This window comes from Pseudophryne corroboree, chromosome 1, assembly GCF_028390025.1.
Source record: "Pseudophryne corroboree isolate aPseCor3 chromosome 1, aPseCor3.hap2, whole genome shotgun sequence".
In the NCBI taxonomy this organism is placed as follows: Eukaryota; Metazoa; Chordata; class Amphibia; order Anura; family Myobatrachidae; genus Pseudophryne; species Pseudophryne corroboree.
This window is the reverse complement of record NC_086444.1, coordinates 386,269,175-386,283,188: the sequence shown is the minus strand read 5'-3', so window position 1 is coordinate 386,283,188 and position 14,014 is coordinate 386,269,175.

Below are 14,014 nucleotides of genomic sequence, written 5' to 3'. Positions count from 1 at the left end.
ACTTGATATGGGTAACCATGGACAACGGGAGTAACCCTCCTAGGGTTACTTTCCCTGTGATACTGTTAATGTTATTATTAATTGTGGACAATGGAGGCGTTGGGACCCAGGAGGAGCCGGTGATTTTCAAGCCAGATCTCACGCGCGGCTGGCGGGACAGATACGGGCACCTGGGACAAGAGTTTAAAACGAAGAAGGGGCTCGAGCGCCGGCGGTTAGTGTATGGCGTTGGTGAGGAGGACAGGCGCAAAGTGGCGGCGGGTGGCCGGAGATCGGACTCCGGGTGACGGCTGACGAAGAGAGAGAACCCCGCGACCTACCGCAGGAGCAAAGAGCCGGGGCTGGTGTACTGGTGACCGGAGTGACGATCCACAAAGCGCCGGCACCCATCGCCAAGGTACCCACCAAGAGAAGGGTCGGAGGCGCATGACCCCCTGGTGAACACGGCTTGCAGGGGAGAGTGAGAGCTGAAGGAGGCGGCGTCTCCCGTGAGTGACAGAAGCGGGAGGGTGGCCGCAGCGGTATCCGACCACTCAGACGGTAGCAGGGAGGAGAGAGAGAGACGGAGCAGTGCCTCCCTTAGCAACCACCATACGCTGCTACAACACTGATAAAGGTATTTAGCCCAAAAACCCTGTCTTTCCTCATATCCAGTGGCTCAAACACTCGAATAGCACCAGGAACAGTATAGTACACGCCACAGTCAAGGACTTTTGTCAGCCACCCGCTCCTATTAACTTGTGAGGCAATCAGCAAATACAGGACAGTTAGCCTCCTTATTAACCCATTCCACCCAGCCTAGCGCACAATAAAGAGGATGATAGAAACTGTGACACTATTGAAAGATGTAGACAGCTACCTAAGTGAATTCAGACAGAGGAAGAGCAAGTGGTGATAAGGATTCAGTAAGCTGCCGCAGAGTTATTGTTACACCTATTTAATCTCAATATAGTCAGTGAAGAACTAACCAAGCCATATTTTATTAGTAACCAGAACACATACCCTTTATCGAGTTTAGTACTAATTGGGGAAAGGATACTTTCCTAAGAGGCGCGAAAGTATAATTGATATAACAGGAAACATCGTTATTGTCATACTAGTCAGAGTTGAACTGTAGTCTGATAACAAGCACAACCACCAGTAATTATAGAAATTTGCGCAAGAGCTCCATAGACTATAGTATTACTCTACAGTGGAACAAGAGAGATTTATAAAACGGAGGTTAACAACTAACTAGGAGATATTCCATGACTTCTTATATGTGCACCAACGTATGAAGCTTCAGCTGAACTGTGGGGTTTCAGGGGAACGTGAACCGCAGTAGTGTAACAGGGAGTGGGTATGTGATGTTGTGATATAATACTGTAATTGTATAAGTTTGCTCAAATGATATTATAGCGAGTTGTTATAAGGCAAAATATACTAACCGTTATCTAGGTAGTGGAAGCGGATCGACGTGACCAAACAACGGTGTTCCCGGTTCCAGTCTAATAAACCCTTTTAAATGTTATTCAGTTGCATGTCATTGATTGATATTGAGTGTACTGCATTATCGGCAGTTGATATTCACGAGTAACAGTTTTTAAGCACGTCAATAGCCGTAGGGACCTGCGGAGAGAACAGAAACAAAAGGTAAAACTTACCAACCCTTCAGAACTTACCTGATATTACCTATATGTAGATATAGGACACTAACTGAGTATTACAAGTGTCTTTAAACATCGCTCAAAAATTCTTCAGTGTCTTTCACCATCGCTCACAAGTTCTTCATTCATCTGTCTCTTTTAAACATCGCTCACAAATTCTTCAGTGTCTTTCATCATCGCTCACAAGTTCTTCATTCATCAGTGTCTTTAAAACATCGCTCACAAATTCTTCAGTGTCATTTACCATCGCTCACAAGTTCTTCATTCATCAGTGTCTTTAAACATCGCTCACAAATTCTTCATTCATCAGTTGAACATTCCTCACGAATTCTCCAGTAACTTTTTGACATTGCCCACAAGTTCACTTTCTTTCATGTGCCGCTGTATTGCTCCCTTCCCTTAATAAAGTTCCTCAGCATTCTTTCACCAAACCTAACTATCAGAGTCTTGTATGAGGATATCCTATATCTGACCATCCCTGCTCCGACCCACCTGTGGTTCCTTTTCCCGACCATCGGAAGAACCCCTGAGTCCACAACATCCCCAACCCAGGTCAGTGACAATGGCATGGTTAATGCAAAAGGTATGAAAAACACGCTGAATAAATGACGCTCAGTTGCATAATCAGCCTAGCAGAAGTGCACATCAGCTGTATGAACGCTTCTCCCTCTATAAATGTATTCTCAGTGTTCATTAAATGTTTTTTATGCATTAATCAGAAATAATATTAATCCAAGTAAATTGATTCCTGATTGATAAAAGTTTAAATCTGTGTATTATAAGAATAAATGCATTGTATGCCCAGTGGTGAAAGTACGGAGGTACGGGCTGGTATGGCATACCATTAAGAAATTTGTAGCTGGTACGATGTACCGTCCAACTATCTTACTGCTGCTGCACCATTATTTTTAAGCCTGCATCCCCAATTCACTCAGAATCGGTGGTGCAGCTCGACGGCGGGACAGCACAACCAGCAGCAGCAGTATTTCTCTCTAGCTTCTGCCAGGGCTGCCTGGAGTGCAACGCTGACCTCATGACGTCATGCTCCAAAGCTCGAGGATCCGCCAGTGGTGACCCTGCCTGTCTGCCAGTGCCTGTTCAGGAAGAAGAGTGCGAAGAGTGGCACACATCGACGTTGCACTAAGCAGGCTGCTGGAGGTAAGGCTGGGCTGGAGGGAGCTGAAAACACGGAGACACAGAGGGGGGGATTATGATGGACACAGAGGGAGAGCCTGATGATGGACACAGAGGGGGGGAGGATGATGCTGGACACAGAGGGGGGATGATGGACACAGAAAGGGTAGGATTATGCTGGACACAGAGGGGGGGAAGATGATGCTGGACACAGAGGGGGGATGATGGACACAGAAAGGGTAGGATTATGCTGGACACAGAGGGGGGAGAGGATGATGGACACAGAAAGGGGAGGATGATGCTGGACACAGAGGGGGAGGATTATGATGGACACAGAGGGGGGAGTATGATGCTGGACCCATAGGGGGATGAGGATGCTGGTCACAGGGGGGAGGATGATGCTGGACACAGAAGTAGGAGGAGGATGGACACAGAGGGGGGGATGATGCTTGACACAGAGGGGGGAGGATGATGCTGGACACAGAGGTAGGAGGATGAAGATACAGAGGGGCGAGGATAATGATGGACACAGAGGGGGAGGATGATGCTAAACACAGAGGGGGAGGGTGATTCTGGACACAGAGGGGGGAGGATGATGCTGGACACAGTGGAAGGGATGATGCTGGACACAGAGGGGGGAGGATGATGATGGACAGAGAGGGGGAACACAGAGAAACACAAAGTGAGGGGGGAAGGCAAGCTGAGAGACAGAGTAAATGGGAGGACAACAATATAACAACTAATTGACGTTACTATTAAAGCAAAATCAATACAGGCGCTATAATAAATAAAATAAATGTGTTCACACTAATATATTAGTACATAAACTGCAGCTCCCATATAAGGTGTCTGTAACACCTAAAAACACAGTATATTTTTTTGATATAATTATAATTATAACTATATAAGAGAGCGCAAGGTGCTGAATTGATAAATACAATTTATTAAAATGTTTAAAAAATATTAAATACAATCAATAAACAAGAAATTAACTGATTAAGGAGCATAAGATCGACTGACCATCCTAGTGATTAATAGGAATGTCCCATTTTTTGTGAAGCATGGGGTATCCAATTAGTATTAGTGGAACTAATACAGAGTATTAATGAAGAGACGTCTCACTTCAAGCTCTGTTTAGAATACAAAGTCCACCGTGGATTAAAGTGCCTCCGTATAAGTTATACTGGAAAAGGTATGTACTATAAGGGAATTTAAACGCCACCCTTGATGAGATTGATATTGATATCTCCAAGCCAACGTACTGCTTCACTTTTCAACCCCCACACATAACACTGGAAGCTCACCACAAAAATGATGAACAGAAGCCGTGTCCTGTAGCAGTCAGGAGGCCAGATGATGCGGGAGCAGCGGTGTGGAGACGATGGCAGGTCTCAGATATCGATAACACCGCAAGAGTGGAGACGATGGCAGGTCTCAGGTGTCTGCAGCACCGCAGGTGTAATGATGGAAACTAGCCGTATCCTGTAGCACTCTGGAGGCCAGGCAATGCGGGAGTAGCAGTGTGGAGACGATGGCAGGTCTCTAGTGTGGTAATGGGCGGACGTTGGCAGGTCCCGGGGGGGGAAGCAGACGCGGCTGTTGGTGGCGGAGATGGTCGACAGTCAGCCCAGCAACAATTGTAGAGATGGTCAGGACCATAAAGTTGTAGCTCCAGCCCTAATTAACGCGTTTCTCCGACTTAGGGGCAGTCGGTTTCATCAGAATGAGTTCCTGTGCTTTAGAAGTAGCTGATATTTAAAGGGATCATCATCCAATGAGAGACGCCTCCTAAGCACTTACTTTGGATTAAATGCACCTGAATCAATTAATGCCAGTGTGAACCTAGTTATACATATAATTCAAAATACAGACCATAACCATTGTGCTTTCAAATTTATAGCAAGACCATTACCATTCATTAGATAACATCTTACACTTTCTAACTAAACAAATATAACTATCTAATAATTAATAAATAATTAATAAATAATTAGTTAAGTAAATAAAATAAAATACAATCTAGCAGGCAGCACAGAGAGATAAATAGCTTACATAATTCTTATATAATAATGAAATATACCTATTGTTAGCATTGGTTGGTAAAAGTCCCTGTGGCTCACCACACTAGTACCACAAGCCCCCAACTGCACAGACCCGGGTTCAAATACCACCACAGAGACACTTAAAATTAGTCATTATTATTTTGTTCTATAATTCCATTATTACTATTATGAACAAAAAATAAATAAAAATATAGAACCCAAGTTCAATTAAATTATTTAAATTAACCCCCTTACAGAGTCATAATCCATTGTCCATTACAATTCAGAAAGGACATATGAAAAAAATATATTTTATAAGAATGATGATGCATAGCACCTGTAAATGGATATATATACATACAGAATATTTACTTAGTATAATGTCCACCACATTGATACAGCTCGCAATGTAGATGTATTTGAAACCTTGAAAGTTGACTGGTATTCACTCATCAGTTGAGGGAAATCATTAGTATAGATACGTCCAATGACAACCACTTTATCATGTTTATATATTGAATCCCCTAAATCAGATGTTATTCATTTCGATACAGTCATTTAGACCATCTGGAAAGAGAGTACCAAGCGTATGTATCCAAAAGGCCTCTCGCTTACATAGGCGATTATATCTATCGCCACCCCTAGTAGTAGGTTCAATATGTTCAATACCCTGTATACTTATACATTTGACATCTCCATCATGGTTGTCTAAAATATGCCTAACTAGACTGTGTTGACTAGTACCTCTTTTAATATTATTCTTATGTTCCAAAAATATCTGAGACCTGCCATCGTCTCCACACCGCTGCTCCCGCATCATCTGGCCTCCTGACTGCTACAGGACACGGCTTCTGTTCATCATTTTTGTGGTGAGCTTCCAGTGTTATGTGTGGGGGTTGAAAAGTGAAGCAGTACGTTGGCTTGGAGATATCAATATCAATCTCATCAAGGGTGGCGTTTAAATTCCCTTATAGTACATACCTTTTCCAGTATAACTTATACGGAGGCACTTTAATCCACGGTGGACTTTGTATTCTAAACAGAGCTTGAAGTGAGACGTCTCTTCATTAATACTCTGTATTAGTTCCACTAATACTAATTGGATACCCCATGCTTCACAAAAAATGGGACATTCCTATTAATCACTAGGATGGTCAGTCGATCTTATGCTCCTTAATCAGTTAATTTCTTGTTTATTGATTGTATTTAATATTTTTTAAACATTTTAATAAATTGTATTTATCAATTCAGCACCTTGCGCTCTCTTATATAGTTATAATTATAATTATATCAAAAAAATATACTGTGTTTTTAGGTGTTACAGACACCTTATATGGGAGCTGCAGTTTATGTACTAATATATTAGTGTGAACACATTTATTTTATTTATTATAGCGCCTGTATTGATTTTGCTTTAATAGTAACGTCAATTAGTTGTTATATTGTTGGTTTCTGTATATACTCAGGCAGCTTTAGCATGGCATCACGGAGAGATATTAGCGATAGGAATACAAGACGCAATTTAATTTTCAGCAAAACTATGAGTGTGGCAGCTGATGCTAATCCTTTGGATATGCACCAGCTGTTTGGTAAATTAGAGATTTTGCTAAAAACTGAGACTAGACATTGGTTGGATAAAATGTTATTAAGTAAATATAAAAATGAGAGGATGATACCGAGAGGTTTAAGAATTTTTAAATCATGCTCTTTTAAGGATGATGATGTTCTTACGCAAAAATGGAACGATACCTTAGATGAGTGCTCTTTTGCTTTGATTGATTTGCTGATCACACACCGAGAGGAAAAAGTTAAAGCCACAGCTGTGGAAGTAGGTAACATTCAAAAGCTGCTTGAACCTTTCGAGGTGAGATCAGGGTATTGAACATATTGAACCTACTACTAGGGGTGGCGATAGATATAATCGCCTATGTAAGCGAGAGGCCTTTTGGATACATACGCTTGGTACTCTCTTTCCAGATGGTCTAAATGACTGTATCGAAATGAATAACATCTGATTTAGGGGATTCAATATATAAACATGATAAAGTGGTTGTCATTGGACGTATCTATACTAATGATTTCCCTCAACTGATGAGTGAATACCAGTCAACTTTCAAGGTTTCAAATACATCTACATTGCGAGCTGTATCAATGTGGTGGACATTATACTAAGTAAATATTCTGTATGTATATATATCCATTTACAGGTGCTATGCATCATCATTCTTATAAAATATATTTTTTTCATATGTCCTTTCTGAATTGTAATGGACAATGGATTATGACTCTGTAAGGGGGTTAATTTAAATAATTTAATTGAACTTGGGTTCTATATTTTTATTTATTTTTTGTTCATAATAGTAATAATGGAATTATAGAACAAAATAATAATGACTAATTTTAAGTGTCTCTGTGGTGGTATTTGAACCCGGGTCTGTGCAGTTGGGGGCTTGTGGTATTAGTGTGGTGAGCCACAGGGACTTTTACCAACCAATGCTAACAATAGGTATATTTCATTATTATATAAGAATTATGTAAGCTATTTATCTCTCTGTGCTGCCTGCTAGATTGTATTTTATTTTATTTACTTAACTAATTATTTATTAATTATTTATTAATTATTAGATAGTTATATTTGTTTAGTTAGAAAGTGTAAGATGTTATCTAATGAATGGTAATGGTCTTGCTATAAATTTGAAAGCACAATGGTTATGGTCTGTATTTTGAATTATATGTATAACTAGGTTCACACTGGCATTAATTGATTCAGGTGCATTTAATCCAAAGTAAGTGCTTAGGAGGCGTCTCTCATTGGATGATGATCCCTTTAAATATCAGCTACTTCTAAAGCACAGGAACTCATTCTGATGAAACCGACTGCCCCTAAGTCGGAGAAACGCGTTAATTAGGGCTGGAGCTACAACTTTATGGTCCTGACCATCTCTACAATTGTTGCTGGGCTGACTGTCGACCATCTCCGCCACCAACAGCCGCGTCTGCTTCCCCCCCCGGGACCTGCCAACGTCCGCCCATTACCACACTAGAGACCTGCCATCGTCTCCACACTGCTACTCCCGCATTGCCTGGCCTCCAGAGTGCTACAGGATACGGCTAGTTTCCATCATTACACCTGCGGTGCTGCAGACACCTGAGACCTGCCATCGTCTCCACTCTTGCGGTGTTATCGATATCTGAGACCTGCCATCGTCTCCACACCGCTGCTCCCGCATCATCTGGCCTCCTGACTGCTACAGGACACGGCTTCTGTTCATCATTTTTGTGGTGAGCTTCCAGTGTTATGTGTGGGGGTTGAAAAGTGAAGCAGTACGTTGGCTTGGAGATATCAATATCAATCTCATCAAGGGTGGCGTTTAAATTCCCTTATAGTACATACCTTTTCCAGTATAACTTATACGGAGGCACTTTAATCCACGGTGGACTTTGTATTCTAAACAGAGCTTGAAGTGAGACGTCTCTTCATTAATACTCTGTATTAGTTCCACTAATACTAATTGGATACCCCATGCTTCACAAAAAATGGGACATTCCTATTAATCACTAGGATGGTCAGTCGATCTTATGCTCCTTAATCAGTTAATTTCTTGTTTATTGATTGTATTTAATATTTTTTAAACATTTTAATAAATTGTATTTATCAATTCAGCACCTTGCGCTCTCTTATATAGTTATAATTATAATTATATCAAAAAAATATACTGTGTTTTTAGGTGTTACAGACACCTTATATGGGAGCTGCAGTTTATGTACTAATATATTAGTGTGAACACATTTATTTTATTTATTATAGCGCCTGTATTGATTTTGCTTTAATAGTAACGTCAATTAGTTGTTATATTGTTGGTTTCTGTATATACTCAGGCAGCTTTAGCATGGCATCACGGAGAGATATTAGCGATAGGAATACAAGACGCAATTTAATTTTCAGCAAAACTATGAGTGTGGCAGCTGATGCTAATCCTTTGGATATGCACCAGCTGTTTGGTAAATTAGAGATTTTGCTAAAAACTGAGACTAGACATTGGTTGGATAAAATGTTATTAAGTAAATATAAAAATGAGAGGATGATACCGAGAGGTTTAAGAATTTTTAAATCATGCTCTTTTAAGGATGATGATGTTCTTACGCAAAAATGGAACGATACCTTAGATGAGTGCTCTTTTGCTTTGATTGATTTGCTGATCACACACCGAGAGGAAAAAGTTAAATCCACAGCTGTGGAAGTAGGTAACATTCAAAAGCTGCTTGAACCTTTCGAGGTGAGATCGGATTTTAGGAATCATGATTATATTATTAACAGTAATATTGAAGAATTTGAACAGACCTTGATTGCGACTAAAAATAAGAAATTTCAGAGGGATCAGTTTGATTACAAACAGGGTCAAGTAAGGACCTATAATAGATCCTTTAGGAGGGAGAGATTGAGATCTAGGGATCATTCTTATGGATCTCGGTCTATTCATAGACCTAGATCCAATAATAGGTATCAGGATCAAAAAAGACAACCACGGTATGGGGAGGACTTTAACCTTGTGAATAAATCAAATATGGATTCACAATGGCAACAATCCTCTAAAAATAAGAATCAGAACATCTCCAAAAGGAGTTCCCCAGTGAGGAAAACTCCTGTAGAACAGAGGTTGAGCCCCACTAAACAGTTTCAAAGTAATACACAGGGAGCAAGATCTAAGGTACAAATGAATACTAAGAGAGGTAATTCCAATCATTTTTTAGATCAAGATGTTTATCCCATATGGAAACAAAAAAACAGATTCAGTGCATTACAACAGGACTCCCCAAAGAGAAAAGAGTTAGAATTAGAGGAAGAAGAGGCGGCAGAAGAAAACGTGTCCAAGAACGCAAGAAATTCTTGAGACAAAGAGGCCTGTTTAATCTATCTTCGCGGGTACTCACAGAGAGTGAAAAAGCTATTATAGCAAAAGGCCTTAAATTCGCTCCTGCACAGAAACCAGACATGTTTGGATTATTTATTGAATTAAACCGTTACACCAGGGATCTGTGCAGGAAAAGATACTTTATTCAGAAGGATCTAAAAAAGCGTAAAGAAATAGGTGCACCCATTGTATTGGATTCAAGTGATGAGGTGGGGCTGAATATGCTTATAGAATTGGAAAAAGAAAGCTCCAACGTGGGTCCCTTAACTAAAATCTATAATGTTGATAGAGTAAACGAGAGGGAGGTAAAGTTCCGGAATAAATCGGAATTTTATCCCCTCCAACACATGAGTGGTAATATTCAAGCCTTTTATGATCTTATGTTAAAAGATATTCAAACACTCTGTAATGCTCCAAAATTGGTCTCAAAGAAGCGAGATAATTTACATCCACGGGAAAGAACTGCCTTAAAGAATCTTATGAAGGATGATAGTATTATCATTAAGGCAGCAGATAAGGGAGGGGGTACAGTAATACAAGATCGCAGCGATTATGTCATTGAAGCACTTAGACAATTAAATAATAACCGATTCTATACAACATTGAGCGAGAATCCTACTATGAAATTTCAGTGTGAAATTAAGATACTTTTGGACTCTGCGATGGGGGATGGGACAATATCCAAGACCGAATATGCTTTTTTATTTAATAAATTTCCAATTATCCCCACATATTACCACCTTCCTAAAATTCACAAATCACTCCTATCACCTCCTGGGCGTCCTATTATTTCTGGTGTTGGGTCCCTCACTTCTAATTTGTCTGCTTTCATTGATTCATTTCTTCAACCCCATGTCACTACTCTTAAATCATATATTAGGGACTCCACCCAATTTTTAAACATGATTAAGAACGTAAAATGGAAAAGTAATTATATGTTTCTTACTTGCGATGTGGAGTCCCTATATAGTAACATACCGCATGGTTTGGGAGTATCGGCTGTTGAATATTATTTAAAAACAGATAATTCTATGGATGACTCACTGCGTCAATTCATCATTGACGCGATTAAATTTATATTATCTCATAATTATTTCACTTTTGATGGTTTGTTTTATTTACAGGTCCTCGGTGTGGCGATGGGTGCCAGGTTCGCCCCGAGTTTTGCTAATTTATATATGGGTCGTTTGGAGGAGTCCCTTATTTGGGGAGGCCCATTCGGGGCGAACTTGGTACTATATGGTCGCTACATCGATGACCTGTTCTTTATCTGGGATGGGGACTTACAATCCACTATATCTTTTCTCACATTTCTGAATTCTAATGATTATGGTTTACAGTTCACGAGCACTGTTCACGATTCACATATTACGTTCTTGGATATTGATCTATCTATCAACGAGGATACAATTGTCACTTCTACTTTCCGTAAGGAGGTAGATACTAATAATTTTTTTGAATTATGGAAGCTGCCATTTTCGCCCTTGGCTCAATAACATCCCTAAAAGCCAATATCTCAGAATTCGCCGTAATTGTTCCCAGTTAGTACAGTTTGAGAGTCAAGCCTCAGCACTTACTTCTGCATTTAAAGACCGGGGATATCCGGATAAATTAATGGAGGATGCCTTATTGGAGACACGTTTGAGGGATAGAGATTCCTTATTAGTACCAAAATTGGGGGATGATCACCTCCCTAAGGTTGATTTACAACAGCCCAGATTTATTACAAAATTCAATACAGGGTCAAAAGAACTTCAAACCATTATAAATAAAAATTACTCTGTGTTGAAAACAGATAGAATTTTATCCACTATATTAGATGAGAAACCGTGTATAACATTCAAAAGAGCTGCAAATTTACAAACGTATCTTGCCCCTAGTCATTTCAAAACCTTGGACACTAATTCAATAGCTAGTAAGAATATGTGGCTACAGAGACCGAAAAGGCCTCATGGGTGCTATAAATGTAAGAAACTGAGGTGTGATACTTGCTTATTCATTATGGATAAGACTACTAAAGTCCATTCACATACTTATGGCACACAATTTGAGATACGGGGCAGCATTGATTGTAGAACGGATTATGTTGTTTATGCTATAAACTGTATCTGTGGGGTACAATATGTGGGTCGGACGATACGTTTGTTACACATTAGGTTTTTGGAACATAAGAATAATATTAAAAGAGGTACTAGTCAACACAGTCTAGTTAGGCATATTTTAGACAACCATGATGGAGATGTCAAATGTATAAGTATACAGGGTATTGAACATATTGAACCTACTACTAGGGGTGGCGATAGATATAATCGCCTATGTAAGCGAGAGGCCTTTTGGATACATACGCTTGGTACTCTCTTTCCAGATGGTCTAAATGACTGTATCGAAATGAATAACATCTGATTTAGGGGATTCAATATATAAACATGATAAAGTGGTTGTCATTGGACGTATCTATACTAATGATTTCCCTCAACTGATGAGTGAATACCAGTCAACTTTCAAGGTTTCAAATACATCTACATTGCGAGCTGTATCAATGTGGTGGACATTATACTAAGTAAATATTCTGTATGTATATATATCCATTTACAGGTGCTATGCATCATCATTCTTATAAAATATATTTTTTTCATATGTCCTTTCTGAATTGTAATGGACAATGGATTATGACTCTGTAAGGGGGTTAATTTAAATAATTTAATTGAACTTGGGTTCTATATTTTTATTTATTTTTTGTTCATAATAGTAATAATGGAATTATAGAACAAAATAATAATGACTAATTTTAAGTGTCTCTGTGGTGGTATTTGAACCCGGGTCTGTGCAGTTGGGGGCTTGTGGTATTAGTGTGGTGAGCCACAGGGACTTTTACCAACCAATGCTAACAATAGGTATATTTCATTATTATATAAGAATTATGTAAGCTATCTATCTCTCTGTGCTGCCTGCTAGATTGTATTTTATTTTATTTACTTAACTAATTATTTATTAATTATTTATTAATTATTAGATAGTTATATTTGTTTAGTTAGAAAGTGTAAGATGTTATCTAATGAATGGTAATGGTCTTGCTATAAATTTGAAAGCACAATGGTTATGGTCTGTATTTTGAATTATATGTATAACTAGGTTCACACTGGCATTAATTGATTCAGGTGCATTTAATCCAAAGTAAGTGCTTAGGAGGCGTCTCTCATTGGATGATGATCCCTTTAAATATCAGCTACTTCTAAAGCACAGGAACTCATTCTGATGAAACCGACTGCCCCTAAGTCGGAGAAACGCGTTAATTAGGGCTGGAGCTACAACTTTATGGTCCTGACCATCTCTACAATTGTTGCTGGGCTGACTGTCGACCATCTCCGCCACCAACAGCCGCGTCTGCTTCCCCCCCCGGGACCTGCCAACGTCCGCCCATTACCACACTAGAGACCTGCCATCGTCTCCACACTGCTACTCCCGCATTGCCTGGCCTCCAGAGTGCTACAGGATACGGCTAGTTTCCATCATTACACCTGCGGTGCTGCAGACACCTGAGACCTGCCATCGTCTCCACTCTTGCGGTGTTATCGATATCTGAGACCTGCCATCGTCTCCACACCGCTGCTCCCGCATCATCTGGCCTCCTGACTGCTACAGGACACGGCTTCTGTTCATCATTTTTGTGGTGAGCTTCCAGTGTTATGTGTGGGGGTTGAAAAGTGAAGCAGTACGTTGGCTTGGAGATATCAATATCAATCTCATCAAGGGTGGCGTTTAAATTCCCTTATAGTACATACTTTTTCCAGTATAACTTATACGGAGGCACTTTAATCCACGGTGGACTTTGTATTCTAAACAGAGCTTGAAGTGAGACGTCTCTTCATTAATACTCTGTATTAGTTCCACTAATACTAATTGGATACCCCATGCTTCACAAAAAATGGGACATTCCTATTAATCACTAGGATGGTCAGTCGATCTTATGCTCCTTAATCAGTTAATTTCTTGTTTATTGATTGTATTTAATATTTTTTAAACATTTTAATAAATTGTATTTATCAATTCAGCACCTTGCGCTCTCTTATATAGTTATAATTATAATTATATCAAAAAAATATAAATGGGAGGACAGGCTGAGACACACAGAATTAAACAATTAAAGGGGGCAGGCTGAGAGACACAGATCTAAAGGGGGCCGGGAGAGAGACACAGATGATGGTATGACTGAGAGGAGCAGGGTGGAAGATTATTGTGTGGCTGAGAGACACAGGGGGCAGGAGTTGACACATGGGGA